The following is a 25,846-nucleotide window of genomic DNA, read 5'->3' on the forward strand; positions in this document are numbered from 1 at the left end:
ATTATTTCTTCTGCTATATCTTGCCACAGAAAGAATGCTTTAATGGTCAAGGGGCAGAGTAAAATGTTAGAACTTCATTCTGGAAAGAATATATAAATCAAGTTGATGAAATAATGATTTTGTAAGACGAATGAACATAATAGGACAAATGAGTGGAAATAGGATTTTATGTAAAGAACGTGAGCATACGGAAATATTTCTCTTTGGATGAAAATAAAAATAGGCTCCAGTGGCAAATTGATAACACATAAAGTTCTCCATATACATTTGTGGGTTAAATTTTTTTAAAAACAAATAATTAATATAACTTCATCTCATCACTTTATGGATCTTTACAATTTATACACAGTAGCACTGCGTTAAGTTAAACTAGGTATGACTACATGCTACATAGCAAACATTAAATTTGTAATTAGGAGCAGACTACATTCACTTTTGTATGCTAGTATATCTGTTCAACTAGAGGCCCAATGCATGAAATTCATGCAAGAGTAGGCCTTCTTTCCCCCGGCTGCCAGCACCAGCTTCCCTCTGGCACCCGGGACCCGGGCTTCCCTCCGGCCACTGGCAGGCACCTGGGACCCAGGCTTCTCCCACAGCCCCAGCTTCGTCTGGAAGGACGGAAGGATGTCCGGAAGTCCGTCCGGTCTAATTAGCTTTTATTATTATAGATAGTTCTTCCTATGCGACTTTATAATACTTAATTCAGAGGTTAACAAATGAAACTTATGTATACACTATAGAGTACATAAATATATAAGATAAAACAAAAATTCATAAAGTTACAATAAAAGAGAAACAGTCAAGCACTTATTATTCAGAATATTCAACTATGTAGTGTTCATTAATATAGTGTGACAAAGGAAATGCAGTTTACTCTTATGAGGCAAAGAGAATAACTCCTTCACCACTTGGCTGGGCAAATGAAAACATCTGTGTAGTCCTTTTGCAAGTGGAACGTTTAGAAGTAAAATACAAACTTGCCTTATTTTGCCTGTACATCCTTGGATTGTCCCATCTCATTGTTTCATGTACCGTTCCTTTGGTATCCACAACAACCTAAGCCATGGGTGAGAGGGCAGTGGTGGCAATCTATAGAAGTCAATCCTCGTCCTCAAGGTTTCTCCATGTGTCAGAATTTCACTCCTTTTTAAGGCTGAATATATTCCATTGTATGCGTGTACCATATTTTGTTTATCCATTCACCCATTGATGGACACGTGGTTTGCTTCTATGTTTTAGCTACTGTAAATAATGCTGCTATAAGCATAGTTATACAAATACCTGTTTGAATCTCTGCTTTCAGTTCTTTTAGGTATATACACAGAAGCAGAATTGCTGGATCATATAATTCTATTTTTAAATTTTATTGGAACCACCATACTGTTTTCCTACCGCAGCTGTATTTTACATTCTCACCAACAGTGCACATCCTCTCCAACACTTGCCATTCTAATGGGTGTGAGGTGGGATCTCATTTGGTATCTTATTATGCTAAGTGAGCATAAGCCCGTTCCAAAAAGAGAAGTATGTGCAAAAAGAGTATGTCCACTTATCTGAGATACTTAGAACAGTCAAAATCATAGAGACAGAAAGTAGAATGGTGGTTGCCAGGGCCTGGAAGGAGGGGGAAGTGGGGAGTTAGTGTTTAATGAGTATAGAGATTCATTTAGACAAGGTGAAAAGAGTTCTGTTGATGGATGGTGGTGATGGTATTAACACAATGTTAATATTCTTAACACTACTGAACCAAACATTAAAAAATAGTTAAGAGAGTACATTTTGTTAAGTGTTTTTCATCACAATAATAAATGAATGAGTGAATGTAAGAAAACCACCAACATAAAAAAATAAATAAATAAATCCAAGCATATAAGAAACTGAAGCAAAACCAGTGAGTTACATGCCAGAGAGATACATCATAACAAAAATGGTTGTTATGGTTACTAGCCATCACTTTGGAATGATAATATAAAACCACAATGTTTGATTATTTGCAACTGAATACTACAGAAGGGAGATGGAGTCTTTGGGCCCCACAACTCTAAATACCCATGTTGTGCCGTCATTTCATAACCATTCGTTTTATTCCAAGTGATAGGAGACGTTGAATTATTAAGTTATACATTTGACATATGTCCCAGCGTACTACTAGAGACCTCACGCTAATAATAAAAAGTATAATAGGTAAGAATTCATAACAGAATTGCTAGTTTATATATTAGACTCGTTTCATTCAATAAATGTTTGTTTAATCCATGCCATGTGCCAGGCACTGTGCTAAGAGCTAGACAACTATTATTTCTTAGTTTCATTCTCAAACTAAACTTCAAAATGTGGAACCCACTAGTTCAGCTTGTTTTCAATATAAGAATTAATTTAGAAAGCAAGTCTCTTGATTTCAACTTAACTTTCCATGAACATGCCATTCGACTTACATCTGCTTATGTCGAGTTTGAGAGTTTATAAATCACTTTATGGTATGATATACTCAATAAGATGTATAGGATAGAGTTTGGGGTTCTCAAATGATCTTAGTTTATGCTTGGGAACTAAATTCAAGTTCACCCACATCCAGGTAGAATAATCTGTGATCTCCTAGAGAAAAAGAGAAGTGAGTAACTGCTGCAGCCAAAGCAATGGGAACTCTTCCTCCAGGCTCTGCACAAACCAGGGTGTGCACAGACCCTGGTTGCCACTGTGTGACTGTGTCTTTTTGGCCTAGACGAGGGGTTGGGGACAGAAGTAGGTAAAGTAAGGACAGTCTATATGCAGCATGGGAAATAGCACTGGACTGGGGTGCAGACTAGAGACTAAAAATGGAGTCTGGTACACTTTTCAGGTCTCCTAGTCAAGTGAAAAGAGTAAAATAACAGACCTGGTTACGTTACAATTCTCAATCTAGAAAAGAAAAAGATAGAAATATCAAAGGACAAAGGGTAGGTAGGGCTGCTCCTTAACACTCTCGTGTGGAGAAACCTTTTAGGATTTGAACTGCATGGTCTTTAGTATCTTACCTCACTGTCAATAGATACGTCATAGTCGGTGTTTACCACATTCATGTTATCTGCTCTCTGATTCGGTGCAACCAGCTGTCTTTCTTGCCCTTCAAAAGTGACCCACTTTGACTCTGTCTGTCCTTGTCTTGTCTTCCAGACTGTTTCAGCTCTGGAGAGTCTCTGATCCTCTGCAACCGCATCCCGGCTGGTTTTTCTCTGACTTGGATGTGGAAGGAGGCACCTACCGACCTGCGTGTGCCCTGCTGGTTTCTAACCCCACTCTTTTCTGTGTCTTCCCTGCCATGTTTCAGCAACCTCACATTTTAGCTCTGTGGTGTTTTACACCTTCCATATGTACAGTTGGCCCTTGAGTAACGTGGGTTTGAGCTGCAAGGTCCACTTACACATACATATTTTTTTCAATTGACCTTCTCAGTTCAAACCCACTTGTTCAAGGGTCAACTGGCAGTTTAGAATCCCTGTCTGCAGAGTGCCCACGTGAATTATACGTGGGTTTTGTACTGCACTAGCGGTTGGCTCCCCTAACTTCTGTGTTAGTCAAGGCTCACCTGTATTAAAATGGATCTGCATAATCTTGTAGAGCAATCTTTAGATCAAGATATTTAGCTCTACCAGGAAGGATACCCCCTCAGTATCAGAATATCCATCTTGAAAAATTATTTGGAACCGTTTGAGAGACTCCCCTAAAATCATCGATCAATATATTTGACCACATTATAATTTTGCTAGTTTTTTTTTTAAATTTTTTATTGCTTAAAGCATTACAAAGGGTATTACATATGTGTCCTTTTTTTTCCCCACCCTTGACAATACCCCGGCTTCCCCTACCCCCCAGTGTCTTATGTTCATTGGTTATGCTCATATGCATGCATACAAGTCCTTCAGTTGATCTCTTACCCCCCTCCCTCCTGCCCCCCAACCCTCCCCAGCCTTCCCGCTGCAGTTTGACAATCTGTGTGAGGCAGCTCTGCCTCTGTAACTATTATTGTTCAAAAGTTTATAATGGTCTCTATTATCCATGAATGAGTGAGATCATGTGGTATTTTTCCTTCATTGACTGGCTTATTTCACTTAGCATACTGAAGTGAGGGAAGCCTTTTTGGACTTACCTTTCTTAACAACTTGAATATTTCAAATATTGCTATGTTCTAGTGGGATTTCTTTTTTCAAAAAAGATAACTTTAAGAACCAAACTCTCAGAATCGTGACGGTCCTCTCTATAGAGGAAGACTATGTTGCTCTCCATATGGTATTTTTTCCTTTTTATTGAATTTATTGGGGTGACACTGGCTAACAATATTCTCCAGGTGCACAAGTCTACAGTATCATGTGTACACTGTATTGTGTATTCATCATCCCAAGTCAAGTCTCCGTCCATCACCATTTATCCTCCTTGTGCCCTCCTCCACCCCCCAACCCACCCCTGCAATCACCACACTTGTCCGTGTCCATGAGTTCTTACTCTTTTTTTCTTTTTTGCTCAATCCCTCTACTCCCCTCAGACCACCCCTGCCAACTGTCAGCCTGCTCTCTGTATCTATGAGTCTGTCTCTATTTTGCTTATTATTTCATTTTGTTCATTGGACTCCACTTCTGAGTGAGATCATATGGTACTTGTTTCTCTCTGACTGGCTTGTTTCACTTAGCATATATACGCGTTTTAAAGTTAGCTTTAATTTTTTGTGATATATTCAAATATATCAATCAGTGATTTAAGAGAGGCCTCCCAAACTGCTCCAGATCATTTTGTTATTCTGATATTTTGATGCCTGGATGGTTCCATTTCCTTCTAGGTAGCCACATAGGGGAAAACTGTCTTCCTATATGCTATTATTGGTCAATTTGTTGTAAGGAAAAGGTATCACTCGATCTACTCCATCATCTTTTATCCAGCGCCTGCATCTGCTGGAGGTTTAGCTACTGTGTGCCTCGGAAGGAAGCGGGTCTTTCATCGATCCAAGGCTTTCCCTGTAGCTGAGCTGTTGGCAGACACAGCCCCATCCCAGCCAAATTCGCACACAAAATGCATTTTCCCCCAAGCAACTGTTTTCATGTTTTCCCTCTGTCCCTGTTGAGCAAATGCCTCCCAGACTAATTCTCTCCACTGGCACGGGGTGAGCCAGAGCCTCTCTGGGCTCGGAAGTGGGATCTCCTTAGACTTCTCTCCAGCGGGTCTCGTCAGGGCACGCGCAGCCCAGCTACAGGATAAATGGTGGCGTGGAAACAAGTCAGCTCAGCCAACAGCCGCCAGAGCGCCAGTCAGTGTCTTTTCTGTAATTATTGCATTTAATGCAGCTAGTTACTTGCACAAAAGAGCTTCCGGATACAGCAATTTCCACTGGGGACTGTTTAGGAATGTACAGGCCCATCATTTAGCCCTGATATTGTTGGGCTGTCAAAATTGATCATAGCTCTTGACGGAACACCTCTAGCTTTTTCTTCTTCTTCTTTTTTTTTTAATGGAGTACCTCGGTGACATTTCACATTGTTTAAGTAGGAGTGATCTGTTAGTTTATATTTTCTCTAAAACTGCAGATCAGATGACCTCCCTCAGGGCCTAAATACATGAATCCTTTTCGCATGTTATAATTAATAGTGGAGCCGGGAGAGAAATTCATAACAAGGGGCCGAAGAGCTGGGCAGAGCAACTTGTCAAAAAGAAGGAAATTCCACTACAGATTAGCTTATTTTTAAGCACGTCAAGCTCTACATACAAACATGATCTATTGCTTCCTTGTAATGTCTGTTTGGGTCCACATGCTTGGGGCGGTGTCAGAGACTGCTGTAAATTTTGTCTGAGTCAGGGCAATTCTGATTGATCTCTGAGTGTAAAATCGATAAGAAGACACTGTCATTTTCTTAAAGGATGAGCTAGAAAAGGAAAATAAATTAAGACTCCACTGAATGTCTATCTCCAGTGCTCATTAATTCAGTGTGGTCTGTACTTTGTTAATGTTATGGCCACAGCTTTAATCTTCCAGGTGCTCTTCCTGTGGCTACTTGCCAGCGGCCCTTTCTTATGTTATGTGTATTTCATCTGAATTGGGGGGTGGGGTGCGGGAGTATAAAAAGGCTGCCCTCTTTTCTCCAGTAGCCCCTGCTTAGTCCACTGTATTATTTCATAGAGATACATCGCCGTGGATACTGATTAACTTTAAAATAGCTGGAGCCATTCTCCTCTTCCTCTTCCTCTTCCTCTTCCTCTTCCTCTTCTCTCTCCTCTCCTTTCCTCCCCTCCCCTTTCCTCCCCTCCCATCCCCTCCTCTTCCCACCCCTCTCCTCTCCTCTCCTTCCCCTCTCCTCCCCTCCTCTGTCCCTGCCCCCTCCCCCCTATCAGTCAGTAGACTCATTTGTCTTGAATAGTTTGGGCAAATAATAACTATCAAGCATGTTACCTTACATAATAAACTTTGAAGATTAATTTCCTTCACTCTCTCTCCCTTAAGCCTTTCTCTCTCTCATCTAAGCCGTGAGCATTTTAGAAGTTGTTTTTGTAGACTCAGCTTTAAAACTTCATGTATACCAAGAGTTTTCCCACAATGTTTAGAGAAATAACACCTCTTCTAAGTATTCTAATAAAACTTGTGCATACACAGAATTTAAGAGTTAGGGGTTTCATCGTAGTTGGGTTTGCTGTCATAGACTCCCAATGTACCCTTGACTTTTTCTTCTCAGGAAGAGGAGGATATGGCAGGTGGGGTGTCCCTTTACCCTTATTGGTAGCCTACATTAAGTATCAACAGTGTAACACTGTATGCTTCCATCCCATCTACTGCAGAAACTACACATCTAGTTTTGTTGGTAGCTCAGTCTGGCTTCTGTGAATGGAAGAGGTGAATCAACTGTTCTTCAGACATTGCTCATCTCTGACACATTCTTGCTCATGAGTTTATACACTGTGGTTACATCGCCAGTTATGGCTCATGGAAAACCATGAGTAGAAGACTGGTTCCAGAAGCTTTTTATTTGTTTGTGAAAATTTATATAGACTATATAGAATTTCATGTTGCTCAAAAATGCAGAGTCCAAAAAGAAGGGAGAGGTAGTTTATAAAAAATCTAGACTTATTTGCCTCAAAAGACATTACATTTATATTCATGAAGGGTGTTTGCTTTCTTTAACAAAGCACAGCACATGCCAATTAATTATTTCTCAGGAAAAGGTCACTTAGGGGACTAACTCTGTATCTCCCGTCTTCCCAATTGAGCATACTGAATGAATAGATTTGCAAATTTAATCTACAAGTGACACATAGTTGGCCTTGAAATTATTTGTCTTCTTCTTCTCTTAAGCATTAGTCTTTATTTATTATGGAGACCATGACACAGTGAGATAACATTTGAAATTTGTAAATAATATGTAATTATTTGGAGGTTAAATTTGAGAAAAAAATATGTCCTAAGGTAATATATTTACTATGTGTACCCCTTTCCTGGAACCATATAATGCCGTTGTAATTCTTTACCAAGGAGACTGCTTTCAGAGAGCTGATGGACTTCTGAAAACAACCGGTAGTGATCACTTGTATTTTATTTCCCTTTTGTTTCTCAGAGATTTTTCTTGAAGGAAATAAGAATTTTAATGAGACAATTAAATGGCTATTTTGTATCCATATGGAAGCCGATAGTGTGCAGAAGAGCACTGTTGCTCATGTGTTCATTAGCTCCTGCATCTGTGTGCCTTGCACTCTGTCTTATGTGATGGGAAACAGGGAATGAATGAATGGGGAGCTCTCTAAGGCTATTTCTTCATTTACCTACATTCGAGATAACACTTACTACACAGCATTACTATGAGGATTACATGAAAAAAGTATATAAAACAGAATATAGTAAGGTTTTAATAGTGATAGCACCTCCTTCCTTCATTTACTGGTTGGGTGGTGTCCTTGGGCAAGTCACCTATTGAAGAAACTCAGCCCTCTCATCTATAAAAATGAGGTAATAATTCCTATCATGTAGAAGATGAGTGATATTGTATTTTTTGTGGCAGCACCTGATAAATCTCAAACAATTATTTATTATCATTCCTATTTTTTTATTGAGTCCAAAGAGTCTAGAGAATATCCAGGTAGAGATGTTTGGTAAGACATTGAAAATAAAAGATTAGAGAAATTCACACATTTAAAAACTTTAATTACATAAAATAAATATTTGTAACATATTGTTATAACTGGATGTGTATGCTTCCCTCCCCACCCCCCACCTCATCCCTGACAACCCATTCATATGTTGAAGCCCTAATGTGGTGATATTGGGAGGTGGAGATGAGGCCTTTGGGAATTAATTAGATCAGATCGTGAGAGTGGAGCCCCTTGATGGGATTAGAGTTCTTCTAAGAAAAAGAGGAGACAAGTCCTTTCTCTGTCCTGTGAGGATGAACTTAGGATCTGACAGTGCTTTGATTTTGGACTCACCAGATGAAAAAATCAAATTGTTTTCCCATAGGTGATTAAAAACAAATGATGATTTGTAAATGCTGCTGAATCGTATTCCTATGTTTAAAATGTTTCTCTTGCTCTATAACTATTGATGTCTAGGGCATATTGTTGAGATCATTTGTAGGGTGACCATGAACATGCAAACAATAGTCATCTCTTATGGATGGAATTTGGAATGATAATCTGTGATTCTCTATATTGTTTGAATTTTCAAAATGATTGGATATCATTTTTATAATCAGAAAAAAAAGAATTTTATTATTTTAGAAATGAAAACTGTACTTCTTCGTGTTTAATGGATAGTTTTTATTTTTTTTATTTTTTTATTTTTTAAATAAATTTTTATTGTTGAAAGTATTACATGTCCTCCTGTTTCCCCCATTGCCCTCCTACATCCCCACCCAAGCCTTCACCATCCTATTGTCTGTGTCTATCGGTTATGCATACGTATATGCATATGAGTTCATTGGTTGATCTCTTCTCTATCCCCTCCACCCTCCCCTGCCTTCCCTCTGAGGTTTGACAGTCTGTTTGATGTTTTGATGTCTCTGGGTCTATTTTTGTTCATCAGTTTATGCTGTTCATTAGATTCCACATATGAGTGAGATCATGTGATACTTATCTTTCTCTGACTGGCTTATTTCACTTAGCATAATGCTCTCTAGGTCCATCCATGCTGCTGCAAATGGTAAGAGGTTTTTTTGTTTGTTTGTTTTTACAGTTGCGTAGTATTCCATTATATAGATGTACCACAGCTTTTTAATCCATTCTCCCACTGATGGGCACTTAGGCTGTTTCAAAATCTTAGCTATTGTAAATTGCACTGCTATGAACATAGGGATGCATATATTCTTTCTGATGGGTGTTTCTGAATTTTGGGGATATATTCCTAGAAGTAGGATTACTGGGTCAAATGGTAGTTCCATTTTTAATTTTTTGAAGAAACTCTTTAGTGGATAGTTTTAATCTAGGTCAGTGGAAATGTGAAAAGAATTTTCTTTGGGATAAAGAGAAGAATATTACACCCCTAGAATCCTTTCTTTCCGAATCTAGCCCAGCATTTACACTTGTTTTTCTGTTCCTTTAAGCTATCTCAGCATTCTCACTGAAAGACAAACTGGAAACTCCAGCACTCTTCATGTCCTGACTGTTTTTTGCTTATTCACCTACCACTCTTCCTAGCCTGGCTTCCTTGCCTTATGCATTGGGGATTTCACTTCACACTTTTGCCGTGACCTTATGTGGGCCTTGACATAGTTCTTTGTTAGCTGGGCTTGAGTTGTCACTCTGGTGACCCCACTTAGGCCCTGATCAAGCAAGAAGCAAGAGCCCTAGCTGGTTTGCCTCAGTGGATAGAATGTTGGCCCGCGGACTAAAGAGTCCTGGGTTCGATGAAGGGGCCTGGGTTTGATTCTGGTCAAAGCCACGTACCTAGGTTGCAGGCTCTATCTCAGGGTCCCCAGTTGGGGGACATGCAGAAGGCAACCAATCGATCAATGTGTCTCTCTCACATAGATGTTTCTCTCTCTCTCCCTCCTTTCCACTCTTTTTAAAAAATATCCTCAGGTGAAGGCTAACTAAAAAAAAAGGAGCAAGAGAAGAAATTTACACAATTTTAGTGAAATAATAGAATAATTCTTATGTACATTCAGAACTTACAAAGATGCCTTTGCATTTAAAGTGTGTTTCTGTTTAAAGACACTTTATTTAATATATATTTTTGATTCATTAACACTGAACTCACAGCCAACAGCTCTATAGCTCATGTCTGAACGCAGCATATCTAACACATATTTTCTTTATAAGGCACATCACAGCCTTTTTGCACTTAGAAACACTAGGCAGCACTTCAGCTCTAGGCTTGGGGTCCATTTTAAACAGTGAAATCACTAACAAAAATGCAAAAAAAAAGTGTCACTAAAGAGATAACGAATCTCTGAAGAGTAGGAAAGCTGGACAAGAAAGCAGCAATGTTGCCTGGTCAGACCCACCTGGGAGTGTGCACTCTTGGGGACTCAATTTTTTTGCTTCTCTGCATATGCACGTTTCTGTGAATGACCACAGAAGCAGCAGGAGTGTTGGTTTTGGTGTTGCAAATTAATGTTAGAGAGTAGGAGAATTCACAAATAGAGAATCCGTGGATAATGAGGATCGACTGTAATTACATAACATTTTTATTGGGACATACATGCTAAATGATTGTTCACAATGCAACCACAGCAGTGAGAATTTATCTACAATGGTTTCCTCCCAGTGTGGATTTCATATGAAAATGTTGATGTTACTTTTATGAAGTGGAAAAATTGTGAAGAGTACACAATTTTCCTTTGGGTTGATCCTACCTGGCTTTCAAGCATCCTTTCTCCCCTCTCCTGCCCTCATGTTTCAGGTCTGCATCTCTTCCACTATGGCCATGTGCACAGTTGGCCACATCCTGTTACAACCTGGGCATGTGCCCCCCGAACTGGGAATTGAATGGGTGACCGCTAGGTACATGGGATGACCCTCAATCAACTGAGCCACACTGGCCAGGGGTCTCTGGGTAAGCTTTATAATTGGTTCCTTCGATGGGATGGCAGGAAGAGCAGTGGACCAAATGGAGTGCTAGTCTTGGAGGGCAGCTCAGTGTTTGGCTTTTGGGGCTTGCTGTTCCAGCCTACCACATATCTGAACACTACTCATTTCACTACCAACAACAACAGAAAAGCCTCTGGTGCAGACTTCTACAATAATATCTAAAGTGCAGAGTTTCCAGTTATTCCAGAGTTTCTCAGGACTGTCAACACATTATCAGCTGAACATGGCCTCTGCTGGCTGCTTCCCCTACTTAGGTGACCCCAGTGAGCCTTCCCCAGTGACTGTGTGCTACCATCCCAGCATTGCCTGCAACTGGGAGCGGGGAGTGGGCAAGGAAGGTTGACCTGGTCAACAGACATTTACCTATTTGGTTTCCCATGAGTTTGAGCAAACTTCAGGTTCTGGAAGTAAGATATTAGGAGCCGAAAAGGACAGAGGCAGAGAGGGACTATTAAGACAAGACCCCAGGTCCTTGAAGCAGGAAGTTTGACACCATTCTCCAAGCTGGTGCCCTACCTTCCCCAGGAGAATAGAAACGTTCTCTCTTGCCATGACTGAGAGTTAAGGCCTTCTCCAACAGAAGTTGCTTGTAATATATAATGAGTCATCATTCATTAGGTATGTGCTACAACAGGACAAAACTTATGAATGTAGCAATATTTACTGCCAACCACAGGGAATCCTGTAATTCTAGTTCAATTGCTCCCTTGTTTTTCTTTCTGAAAAATGAGGGATTCTTTCTTATAGAGGAAGAGGTTAGTTTCATCTGTATAATAAAGCAGTGGGGAGCTGGAGAGAATAATCCCTGGCAACCAATGATTTTTTTTTAAACCAATGGTCTTTTTACTGTGTCTATGATTTTGAATTTTCTAGAACGTGATAAATTGGAATCATACAGTATGTAGCTTCTTCAGATTGGTCTCTTTCTTGTAATAATATGCATTTTGTTTTGTTTTGGTTTTGTGTGTATAGTTTTGTTATTTTTTTTGTTTTGTTTTGCATTTATCCTGCTTGGTGTTTGAGCTTCCTGAATCTGTGGATTGGTCTCTGACATTAATTTAGGATATTCTCAGTCATTATTGCTTAAATATTTCTTCTGTTTTTGTTTCTCTTCTCATTTTGGTATTACCGTTATGCATATGTTATGCCTTTTGTGGTTGTCCCACAGTTCTTAGATATTCTTTTCTTTCCTCCCCCTCCTCCTCCTCTTCCTCCTCCCCCTCCTCCTTCTCCTTCTTCTTCTTCTTCTTCTTCTTCTTCTTCTTCTTCTTCTTCTTCTTCTTCTTCTTCTTCTTCTTCTTCTTCTTCTTCTATTTGGTCTTTTTTTCTTTCTCTTTTTTAGTTTTGGAAGTTTCCACTGATGTATCCTAAAGCTCAGAGATTTTTTTTCTCAGCCATGTCCAATCTACCATTGAGCCTCTCAAAGGCATTCTTCGTTTCTATTGCAGTGTTTTGTACCTCTAGCATTTATTTTTATTCTTTCTAAAAATGCTCATCTCTTTGCTCACATTGCCTATCCACTCTTACATGCTACTTTATCTATTAGAGCTCTTAGCATATTAATCATAGTTGTTTTAAATTCCCTGTCTAAAAATTCCAACATCCTTGCCATATCTGAAACTAGTTTTTTATGGTTACTCTTTCTCTATAAAATGCATTTTTTGCCTATTAGTATATCTTGTCATTTTTTATTGAAAGCTGGGCATGCCATGTTGGATAAAAGAGCTCAATAGGCCTTTAGTGGGATGGTGGTGAGGTGTGGAGGAGAGGGGATGTTCTATAGTCCTACGATTTGGGCTCACAAGCCCTTCTCAGCCCTGCACCCCTAATGTGAGACAGGATGGCGAGAGGGGGATGGAGTTGGGTATTTCCCATCCCTCAGGTTGGTTAGGCTTAGATAAATTCTTCAGAGGTTAGGCTCTGATATAATAGTTTCTCTGGATGGCAGGACTTGAGGACACACAAGAAAGCTTATAACAAATAGAGTAAAAATCTTTTAAATATATTTTTCAAGGATGCCCATAGGAATGTCTAATCAGAAAACCTAAAAATATGAACCAAATTCTCAGGTTGGAATTGTGGTGAAAAAGTCAGTGACGATGATAATGAAGATATCCACTTATTGAGAGGCTAAAATAATAAATCTTTCTTCACATTCTTTCTAACTCTCACAACTACACGCAAAGTGGTGTTATTAACGTCTTTCATAGATGAGGAAAATGAGGCTTACAAAGGTTAAGGATTCAAGCTCAATTTTATCTGATTCTGGAGCCCAGGCCTTTCCCCATGATGTCTCTGAAGTTGTGTGAGTCAGATCACAAAGTTCCTCATATGATATCACACTGAGAAGTTTCAATGGTATGTCTAGCATTTCCTAAAGTGCATCCTAAGGAATAGTAATTCTTCATGGTATTGATCAATGTGATTATAAAATGAGATAATAGGGCCATGTTTTTCCTATTAAATGATAGTCATGCCTTAATAACAATGAAGGCTTGTCTAATATGAGCTTCAGTTAATTTGCTTATCACCTCTGAGCCTCAGTTTTCTCATCAGTGTCGTGGGCTTACTATTACCTGCCTCATAGGACTGCTCTGAGCTAAATGATAGAAAGTACGTACTGTATCTAACATAGGACTTGACCAAGAGTATCTGCTCCATAGAGAGAACTGTAAATATTTTCTTGCAGTATTTTAGGCCATTCATTAGGAAGTTTCTGCCAGAAGTTGTCTATATGATATATTCCAACCTGAGAATTTGGTTCATATTTTTAGGTTTTCTGATTAGACATTTCTAAGGGCATTCTTGAAAAATATATTTAAAAGATTTTTACCCTATTTGTTATAAGCTGTCTTGTTATTTAGCTGAGAACATTGTACACTATCCCTTAAAGGATCCAAATGAGAATAGATATGGCTTCTGAAAGTCTTGGGTATTTTTAATCTTCTAAGTCTTCAACCAATTGTCATTTCATTAAGGTGCCCTGCCGAGATGTTCCTTCACATACCATCATTAAGATGAATTGTAGCTCTGCTCTATAATACACGTATTCCAAGCTCAGTCCAAGTGTGCTGAAATTACAATGACAGGCACGATCCAGTTCCCGGTGAGGAACGCAGAATCACAGCTGCTGTTGCAGGAGGCTTTGCTGTCACTTTCTAGTTAGTAAGCCACCTTCCTAATGATGAGAAGAAAAGCCCAAAATACAAACAAAAAAGTTAGCCCTTCAGCAAAAAAACAAGGATTACTGTTAGAAATTGTAAGATATACATAACAATATTTTCATTTTAACCATTTGTACGTATGCAGTTCAGTGGCATTAAATACATTCATAGTGTTGTGTAACCATCACCCCTGCTTATATCTCAACTTTTTCATCATCCTCAACATACACTCTGTACTCATTAACCAACAACTTCTCCCTCACTGTTCCTGGTAACCTCTATTTCTATCTTTATGACTTTGCTTATTCTAGGTACCCCATATAAGTGGGATCATATTTGTTCTTCTATGTCTGGCTTATTTCATTAAGCATAATGTTTTTAAAGTTCATCTAGATTGTAACATATATGAAAATTTCATTCCTTTTAATGGCTGGATAGTATTCCATTGCATGTATATACTACATTTTGTCTATCCCTTTATCTTTTAATGGACACTTGTGTTTTTTCTAACTTTTGGATATTGTAAATAATGCTGCTATGAACATTGGTGTGAGATATCTCTTTTAGTACCAGCTTTTAATTCTTTTAGATATATACTTAGGAGTGAAATTGCTGGCAATATTGTAGTTCTATGTTGAACCAAAATGTTTTCCACAATAGCTACACCATTTTACATTCTTACCAGTGATAGGATTCCAATTTCTTCACATCCTCACCAGTACTTATTATTTTCTAGTTTTGTTATTATTATTATTGCCATCCTAGTAGGTATAAAGTGGTATTTCATTGCGGTTTTGATTTGTATTTCCCTAACAATTAATGGTGTTGAGCATCTTTTTATGTGCTTATGGGCTATTTGTATATCTTCTTGGAGAAATATCTACTTAGTCCTTTGCCTATTTTTAAATTCTATTCTTTGTTCTTATGTTTAGTTGTGGGATTCTTTATAAAATCTGGATATTAATCACTCTTCAGATATGATTTTCAAATATCTTACTCTGTATATTGTCTTTTTACTTTCTTGGTAATGTCCTTGGATACCTAACAACTTTTAATTTTTATGAAGTCTAACTAATCTATTTTTTCTTTTGTGCTTTTGGTGTCACTCCAGAGGTTACTTTTTAATGTTTCAAATAGAACCTTAACATTGACTCCCAATAATTATTTTTACAACTTGCTTCTTGTCTTCTGTTATCTGTTGCCATCAAATGTTTTCTTGGTTTACAGAGTACCATGACTGGTGACTGATCTCTTTTACAGCCCACGTGATTTTCAAGGTCACATCAAATAGGTTTGTTCTGTTGACTACTCCTCCAGCAATTGCTCATGTCATCTCATCCTTTCTTCTCTATATCATGGGAGAGGACAAGACTAGGGAAAGTCTGTCCATGATATTTAATACCCCGGCTCACATGTAGGGATGGATTGCTGCTGTGATGTACTCACATTTTAAGAACATTGTGCCCAGGAAACATGTACTCAACCTTGCCTTTGTCCCTTCATTGTCAGAGATAACTCCATTTCCTATGTATGGTGCAGCCCACAGAAAACACTAGGGCCCAGTATCACCTGGTTCAAACATTATCATTTTATCCAGTCAAATTTTGGGTCCACCAGGAGGAATAATGGGAAGAATGAACAGGAAGGAAAAAAAATAATCAAAATGCTAAGGTGAGGGGTACATAGGGACCTAGGAGACCAGATAAGGCAGTGCTATCCTCAGAAACAGAGCCGAGTAGTAGTCTTTTGTGACCCTGGAGGACAAGGCCCATCACCCAATCTGTACTTTCCTGTGGGTTCTTATCAAACTGCCTCCAAACAGGTTCTGAATGTTGAATGCCTTAAAATTTAGGCAGTCGCTTAATCTAAAGCTGAGAGATCAGAAAAGCAAAACACGAATAAGTCAAGACTACCACACCCATTGCTTATTCACTGACTGTGAAGACTAGTAAACATCTCCAAGGTATGTCATAGCTATGCTTTTCATCCTTTCTTTTTCTGGTGAAAATAAAATAGCTGAGACACAAGAAATACATACGGTTAAAAATGCACACATGTGATTATCTCAGCAATTGAAAATCTAAACCTCAAGAGGAAACAAAGAACTATCACTGAGTGTAGCCACATTGGAGATATACAAAATGACTTCTTCTGGAAAAAGTATAGTTAGGACCCAAGAAACAGTCCCTCCGAGAAATTAAATGGGCATGTAGAGCGCCAGTAAATCATGGCCGGGCCTTACCTTTTTCTGTCAGGTTAATTACTGCCTCTGAATCTGAGCATCAGGATCTTTCCCGACTGGGCCCTGACATAGTTCAGGAACCACCCATTCTGCTCACCTCCCTCGTCCCTACCTTTGCATTTCAGTCTCATTCTTTGGAGCGAGGCCTGACATACATTTAAAGTGAAGAACCACAGAGTGAGTATTTTAGACACTGGGATTTAAGAGGCAAAATTGAGGATATTTTGTAGGGACCTATATAACCATTTTATACATGTAACCATTTAAAAACATAAAACTCATTCTTAGCCAGATTTGGCCTACAAGGCAGGGTGCTGAGCCCCCTTTTGGAGGGCTGATCCAGACATTGGGCTCCACTCTGTGAAAGAGCAGCAACAGCAAGTCATTAACAGCTAGGAGATGTGTGCACTGGGGACTCTCCATTCACAGAGAATATAGAGCACCTTCCCAGGGTATTCCAAATATCGGGGCACCTTCTAAGGATATTCTGAAACCATGAAAAGTATCTCTTCTATAGATGTGCAGCCGGCATGTGATGCTTTAGATACTGATATCTAAAGTTGAATCATAAAGATCACTGAGAAATGGCTGAAAGTTTCTGCCAGAGCTTGGGGCGTGCGAACGCTCCCCTTGCCGTCTTGGCCTGGTGAGAGCACCGAGAAGTGGAATGTGACCATCTGGTATGATGAGTTTGCTAGTGACCGACAGGCAGCACAGAGAGGTTCTGGGAATGAATGAGATCATGTCTGTGAAGTGCTTTGAGCTCCTTAGGAGAAATTTTCTTTGTAATTAGAAAGTAATGCTGAGTTATTACAGTTATTACGATTATCACCATTATTAAAGGTAGAGCCAGAAGACACGGTCCTTCCAATGAGAAAAGTTGTGCATAAAGCTGAGTAACTCATACAGGAAGTGGTTCATGCACCTATTATGAGCTTCCAGTGTGTAATTGCAGTGTATGGGTGGCTTTGCATGCACCAGTTTGGTATTTGCTCAGAACAATCCTTTACATGTGGAACAGCTTCCAAAAGGTGCCCCATATATACCAAACACAAAAGTAGAAAGGTCTGAATGACCACTGAATTGCAAATTTGAAATTTAATTACTTCTTAAGGATTTCTTTTATTTTCTAAATTTTTAAATTAATTTATTTATTTTGATGCTTGACATAATTCTCTTTATGTCAACAGACTACAATGAAATTAGTTATTGGCTAAGATCCATCAATTTTTTTTTTTAATTCTCTTTGATTTTCTCTCCCGGTCTTCTGTTATCCTTTCTACAGGTCGCTTTTTCAGCCCCTTCATTTTTCTGGTTTGTAGTTTGTTTAGGTCTTGCTTCTGCATATGAATCCTTCCATAGTTGTACCAAAAGTATCATGGGAGATATTTTTCTTTTTCTTTGGCTTGAGGGCTTTTGGCATTTTCATGGATGACTTATAAAGGTCATCTGAGGCCAGATGTGTCCTCCTCAGCACCAGATCCAATGAGGGTCCCATCTCTTCCAATTCAGTCCATGGTGTTCTGCAACCAGATGTCTTCAACAGCAGCTTATAGCTTTGAAAGTAAATCTTCCCCTTCAGTGCAGTGAAGTGTAGGACATACTCTAAACCAGCCAGGCAGATATTTGATATTGCAGGGCCCCTGAAAAAAATCAATAAGGAGACTTTTTAGCCTTCTGTTGTCTTCTGTTACATCAAAAGCATTACCAGCAAATATTCACATGTTCCCTCAGGGCATTTACTATTCTTAATATCTTTTAGAGAGACAAACTTCTCAATACCTAATTCAATCATACGAACTATTACAAGATTATTTGGCCGCTTTTTATTATGGGAACCAAACATAAATAAAGAACAATCTGACTTCTTTGAAAAAAATTCCAATGATGTCTGATCCTCAAATGGTCTCATAATATTTTTCTTTTTATACCGAATGCCATATGGTTTTTTCAATGCATACACATCTCTAAGTACTTGTGTGACTGCTGAATTTGCATTTCCCCCTTTAATAAGCATGGCATTTTTAATATTTTCACTGAGTTTCGGTTCTCTCTTCTCAAGGAATCTCTTGGCCCTTTTCATTTGGGGCTTTACAATCTGATCCAGAGCTTCCATCGCTACCACACCCAGAGCTGCACTAACACATGTGCACCGCGGAATTACCGCAAGAAGCTAAATTTTCTAATTTATTATTATTATTTTGTTTATGTTAATCCTCACCCAAGGATATTTTCCCATTTTTAGAAAGCGTGGAAAAGAAGGGGGGGGAGACAAACATTGACATGAGAGAGACACATCAGTTGGTTGCCTCCCACACATGCCCTGACCAGGGCTAGGGATCGAGCCTGCAGCCTAGGTACGTGCCCTTGACCGGAATCGAACTTGGGACCCTTCAGTCTGCAGACCAACACTCTATCCACTGAGCCAAACAAGCTAGGGCAAGGATTGTGTTTGAATTTGTGCACAAACATGGTAAAATTTGTCAGTGGATAACTTTTATTATGTGGAGACCAAAGGATAACAAAAGGGACCATATGTTCACTTCACTATATTAAATATTGATAAAGCCTTTTCTTAAGGACCGCTGATGCCAAAATGTAAGAGTTCAATATTACCCGCTTTCTTTGGTGTCAAAGTTCTCATTTTTCTGCCACAACTGAGGTCCCACAGAGGGTAGAATGGTAAAGAATGAAGATGAATAAAGACTAACCAAAAAGGCAACCTGAGGGCACACCCAGAGGCACTGGGACCTGGAAGAACAGTCTAGCAACCAGACTGCACCCTATGCCATCTGTGCCCGTCAAGCTCTGCTATCAGCACATTCTGAATGTGGAATTCGAACCGTGGCTTAACTGGAGCTCTGGGTCTGAGCTGGGAGACAAGGCATCACCGAGAACATCAGAGCTATTGTCCCCCGGCTCCCTGGGCAGGGTATGCTTGACTCTCTTCATGTTGGAAGGGTTGGTTATTGACCACTTGTCCACTCTGGGCAACCAATCCTCGTTCCTGGAACGACTTCTTATCCCACCCAGCACACAGCCTTTCACATTCCCTTTTCCAGTTTTCCATTTAAATCCGAACTTGGGTAACCATGTTCTCTTACACACGTTCACTGACAGAGGAATGGGCATAGTTTAAGCCTGGGGAAGGGTAGCAAAATATGCCACCCCAAAATATGCCACTTTGGCATAAAGATTATTTTGACCTAAAAGCACTTAAAAAACAGCTGATGCAATGCAAGATGGGTGCTCTGACCCCTCCTCCTTTCTTCCTGAAAGAAGGAGATAAAACACCACATGGAAAATGTCCATTCTTATCACCAAAGATGAGAAGTCAAAGTATAGAAAAATCTGTACAAACAAGCTTGTTACTCTAACCCTTATTTTCCTAATTACTTTCTCACCATTTTCTGCCCTAGCCCTTTGCTTTGTTATGCTTGCAGAATTTACTACCTTCTCTCCAATTCAGTATATAAATGTTCACCTCAAATTGGATCTTTGGGTCTTCATTCCTTTATTTTAATATAAAACTTATATTAAATAAATTTGTATGCTTTTCTCCTTGTAATCTGTCTTTTGTTACAGAAGCCCCAGCCAGTGACTTAAAAGGGTAGAAGGAAAGGTTAGTGGTGAAAACATTTTTACAAAGGGTAATTCAGAAAAATAATAATTAATGGGTCTCATTTTTTCTATTCAAAATAAAAATAGTTTTATTAAATCCTAGAAGAAAAAAGTTTACATATATAGTACAAATTATACTGCTGACCTTATTAAATAAGTGAAAGTCAATGAGAAAATTGGCAGAGCCTTTTAGACAATGAAATGTTAAAAAGCCAAGCACGTTTGAGGAAGAATCAGAATTTACATTTTAATCTTTCAACCCTTATATTTATAAAGTGCCTTAGAGTTCACAAATGATGGCCACATATTCACTCTCATTTAATATCGGCAACACATGAGGTACAGGTTATTATTTCTATTTTTCAGCTAAAGGAACTAAAGTTCAGAGAGGCAAACTGATCTTTGTAAGATCATATATCCATTTAGTGGCAAAGCTGTGGAGAGATATCAAGCTCATACATTGAAAACTATATTAGGAGACAAGTTTGGCTCCTGTAACATAGGCCGAAACAAGAGAGAAGTTTATTGCTCTCTAATTGTCTGTAAATAGTTTGAGCACAAACAGTCCCAGCAAGACAAGGCAATCCCACCATGTCGAGGACCCAGGCTCTGCCTACCTTGCTGGTCCTCAGCTCAGGGCTCCCATCTCATGGAATAATCCAGTGGTTTCCGTTCCCATGATCACATCTTAGTTACAGCCAGCAGGACGGGAAGGAGAGAGGGAGGAAGGGCTCACTGCTTCACTCCAGGAGCATAGTCTGGAAGCTGTACATCTTTCTTCTGCTCCCATGAGCCAGAACTTGAAAACACCTAATGATAAGCAGCCTTGTGCTCAACTAAACGATGGCATTCTATTGACATAGGACAGAGTATGAAATGCATATTGGGGGACAACTGCAGTCTTGTCATTTTGAGTACCTATTGTATGTCAAGAACTAGTTAAGATATTGGAATAGCGATAAGAAAATGTGGTTAGCTTCTGTCAATTTAAGCCAGTTTGAGCTTTCTTCTCCTCTGGTTAGACAATTCCTCTCATCCCCAACTAGTCAGGGCAGCTTGAACCAGGCAAACAATCATGGAAATAATGGTGCCCAAAGATGTACACATCCTAATCTCAGGAATCTGTGAATATTACGTTATGTGGCAAAAAGGACTTTGTAGATGTGATTAAACTAAGGATCTTGATATGGGAAGATTATCCTGAATTATCTGGGTGGTCTTAAGGTAACCACAAGGGTCCTTATAAGAGAGAGGCAGGAGATTAGAGTGGGTAGTAAGGGGGAGGTGATGTGACCACAGAAGCAGAGACTGTAGTGTTGTGCCACAAGCCAAGGAATGCTGGCAGCCTATAGAAACTGGAAGAGAGAATTGATTTTCCCTAGATCCTCTATAAGGAACCAGCCTTGCCAACATATTGATTTTAGCCCTTTTAGACTAATTTTAAACTTCAGAACAAGAGAATACATTTGTGTTGTTTTAAGCCCCTAACTTTGTGGTAAATTCTTACAGCAATAGGAAACTAATACAGGTGAATGGTGAGGCTTAGTGCCATAACTTCTCATAAGAGCCAGATCCCAGGACTCAACTCTGCATATGATGGAATAACCCTGCCACCATCTGGCTGAAAGCTACATGTGGAGCCCATGGGAGCCATTTCTCTTTTATTCCTTTTGCTTTGCCATTAGATCACAAGTCTTATTATAAAGCTGGGTAGGCCACATGTAGCTGGGCAATCACTGTTCGCTCATACTCGGTTTAAATCTTCTATGGAGGTTCCATTCTTTGCATTCCAGTCATTTTGTAACAATCATTATAAAGGTACTGTCCATGTGTATCTAGCTTTCAGAAATGGGTAGCCTTTGATTCGTTTTTTGGAAAGTATTAACACATATTCTCAAAGAAAGAGAGAGAGAGAGAGAGACAGAGAGAGAGAGAGAGGTAAGGAGAGTGGGAGGAAGGAAGAGAGAGAGAGGAAAAAAAGAAAACAAAGAAAAAACTTAGAGGAAGATAGGCAACCAGAAAAGTGTGAACCACAGTGGGACTATTTATCAGTGAGCACATTGAATTGCTATGGTCTTTGGTCACCATCACAAGGAACATTCCTGCCACAGTTCTCCTGCCTTACACTTGAAGACACTGAATGAGCCAAGAATGGCCACAGGCTCCCCAGGAAAAAGAGGTGAATGGACAGAGGTGTGGCTCGAATATTTCTAATGTGAATTGCTTCGGGCTGAATGGTATCATGCCCTGGATGTGTGCATGATGCACTAGATAGACACAGCACCTGGGCCAAGAAATTGAGAATTAACTTGTCCTTATGGAGAGAAGCCAGAGGCAGATGCTTTATCTAAGGATGCCAGTCAGCTCTTCTTGGTTGGCAATTCACAGGGAATGAGAGGATATAAAGGGTATATCTATTGTGGCTGGTATTTAAGAGGCTAGTCCATCCACAGTGGGGCTGGATTAGGTTCAGGACGAATAAATTCTGACACAAATATTTGCATTTTGTTTTGGGATTTTTATAGATATTGATTTCACGTCATCATTGCAGTAACTCTGTCACTCTGTGATCTTAGTTTCATTCTTCCTGCTACAGATGAAGAACCTGAGACTCAGAAAGATTAGGCAGCTTGTCTGAGTTTACACCGTTTTCACAGGTAGAGTCCACACCTGAACTCAAGTCTTCAAACTCTGGGTCTGGACTCTTTCCACTGAAACATGAGGCTCTGTAATGACATTCCATGCCGTTGCAATGGTAAGGGTGTTTCAGTGCACGGTTAGAGCTGCACAGTCATAGAAGATTCAGGGGTTATTTTGCTCTGCATGTGCGTGTCAGGTTGCAGCTGGGCGTGTCTTTGGATAGGTTGTCCTCAGACATGTTAGCAGTGCAAGGGCAATGCTGACTTTGCACAGCTTCTCTAATTGTCTTCCCCCTCAGACCCCAGTGCATTCATTAGCTTACATCAGAGCTACAGGTTTTACCCAAGAACCTCTGGTGACAGCAGTCAAGTAAACTCCCCGGTGCTACTTGTAACCAGCATGTTCAAGGCTTCTCAAAGCTGTGCTGTTGTGCCCCATCTCACTGCTGCCTCCTTCTCATCATTGGGGTCCACAGAGTGGCCTGGCCAGCAGTCCTGGTGGAGGGATCTACCCTATTCCAGGCACTCCTCATGGCATTTTATTTTTTCTATAGAGCCCTTTGATTTACATATTTGTTTTCAAGTCTATATTCTCTCTGCACTAGAATATAATCTATTTGAAAGTAGGCCCCTTCTTATATTGTTCACTGTCATATCCCCAAGGACTAGAATCGTGCCTGGCATCCAAACAGATCCTCAATAAATATCTGTTGAGGGAATGGATGAGATGACATTGACATGACTGCTTCCAATTTTGATACTCTGAGCCCCTCCACTAAAAGGTAGCCCAGTCTTTTCTAATGGCGACTCTTCCACATATTTCTGCAAAGCTCTAGGGGTTCTTCTGTCTACTTATGAATCCAGACTTCAGAAGGGTCACAAAAACAAACAAAAAAAACTAAGAAGTTAGTTGAATAAGAAAAACCCTCAACATTTCCAAGTTGCATTAGTTGACTGATCTATTAATGGTTGGGAAGAGCAACTTTCTCACACGATTATCATATCCACAAAGGTCATGGCCTGTTTTCATCGCAAAAGTCAGAGACAAAGTTGTTTTTGCAAGTAGACAAGGCTTATAGGAATTGTTCAAGGTCTCATTTCTTTTGAGTCTCAGAACTGCACAGGTGGGCCCCTTATTCTTGCAAAGTATTTTGTTGTGTGTGATACATATGCTCATTCATTATGGTAGCAGGACAAAGTGTTAGCTATGTTTCTACAGCAATGTATGTATTTGGATTTAGTTGGTCTTATAGCAGTTGTTTGCATTCTTCTGTTTTCCTGTGGCCACTTGGTTATCTTTTGTTTAGTGCTATTCAGCATTACCATTTTTTTTATGTTGGGTTGTTTGCTTTTAATTGTTACTTTGTAGGAGTCCTTTATATTCTAGGTATGAATTCTTTGTATAATATATGCAGTGCTAATAATTTCTCCAACTGTGGCTTGCCTTTTCCCTCCCTTAATAGTATCTTTTGATGACCAGAAGTCTTTAATTTTTATGTTAATTCTTTTTCTTTCATTATTAGTGTTTTTATCCCTGTTTATGAAATAGTTGCCTGTTCCAAGGTCATGACACATACTCCTAAGTATTTTCCTAAAAGCTTTATTTTTTTAACCTTTCACATTTAGATCTGCAATCCGACTAAAAATGAATTTTGTGGGTGGTGTGACCCAAAAGGTTCAACATTCATTTGTTTCCAAGTGGATATCCAGTTGACTCAGCATCATTTATTGAAAAAAATAATTGTCATTTTTACCCCACTACATTGTAGTGTCAGCTTTGTCAAACATCAGGTGAACCTTTGTGTTTGTATCTATTTCTAAATTCTGATCTGTTCCATTGGGTTTATTGTCTATCCTTGTATAAACTCTAATTTATTAGTCATTATTATGTCTGGTAGTTTAGTTCTTCAAGTTATATTCTTCTTCTTCTTTAAGATTGTATAGGCTATTCTTAACTCTTTATGTAAATTTTAGAATAAACTTTTCAAATCTCACTCTCACGCACATACACCTCGGCTAGGATAGTGATTGGAATTCCATTGACCATACAGGTCAATTTGGTAGAATTGACACCTGTATAGTATTATTCTGTCTTCTAACTCATCAACATAGTATATCCTCCATTTATTTAGGTATTCTTAAGTTGATCTTAACAATGTTTTGTAGTGTTTAGTGTAGAACTTTTAAATATCTTTTATTTTCTTCCACGTGCTTGACATACTTTATTATTATAGGTGATATCATTTTTTAAAAATATATTTTTATTGATTTCAGAGAGGAAGGGAGAGGGAGAGAGAGATAGAAATATCAATGATGAGAGCGAATCATTGATCGGCTGCCTCCTGCACACCTCCTACTGGGGATTGAGCCCGCAACCCAGGCATGTGCCCTTGATTGGAATCAAACCTGGGACCCTTCAGTCCGAAGGCCAATGCTCTATCCACTGAGCCAAACCAGCTAGGGCAAGGTGATATTATTTTTAATATTTCATTTTCTATGCCTTTATTGTTGGTATATAGAGATACAATTGATTTTTGTATATTGTGGCTGAATGTTATATATTTTTCTATTCCCTTTTAGCTTTTCTGTGTCCTTCTATTTAAACTGAGTCTCTTGTAAGAAAGCTATTGTTAGATTATTTTTTAAATTCAATCTTACAATATTTATTTGTGTTTGTGTGTGTGTGTGTGTGTGTGTGTGTGTGTGTAATGGAGTTTTGAATCGCTTATTTTTACTTGAACAACATTTCAAGGCAGTACACAATTCTTTGATATGAATACATGTTAAATGGGGATGATAATGGTACCTACTCCCACAGGGATTTTATGATAAATAAATGATTATTTTTTTAAGTTTTTAACAATACTTGAAATATAGTTAATACTCAATAAACTAGTAATTATAGCTTTTATTACAGAAATTTAAGTTTTTTTCTAATCTTTGCTATTTCAAATAATAAGCCACAAACATCCCTATACTATTGTGATGTATCATACTGTTATCTCCACAGTATTTCTCAGCTGTTTTCAGATGTGCATATTTACATTTTTCATAGATAATGACAAATTTCCTTCTTTCTCAATTAAAATGCATTTCTTTTATGAATCACCCTAGAAAACTTTTTTGTAGTAACAACCTCATAC

At 39.0% G+C, this 25,846-nt stretch overlaps 1 pseudogene; it reads right to left on the minus strand.

The window, feature by feature from the left end:
- Positions 1-17,634: 17,634 nt before the first annotated feature.
- LOC102418624 lies at positions 17,635-18,574 on the minus strand (annotated as a pseudogene).
- Positions 18,575-25,846: the final 7,272 nt, after the last annotated feature.

Source organism: Myotis lucifugus, unplaced genomic scaffold (assembly GCF_000147115.1).
Source record: "Myotis lucifugus unplaced genomic scaffold, Myoluc2.0 scaffold_15, whole genome shotgun sequence".
NCBI classification, from domain to species: domain Eukaryota; kingdom Metazoa; phylum Chordata; class Mammalia; order Chiroptera; family Vespertilionidae; genus Myotis; species Myotis lucifugus.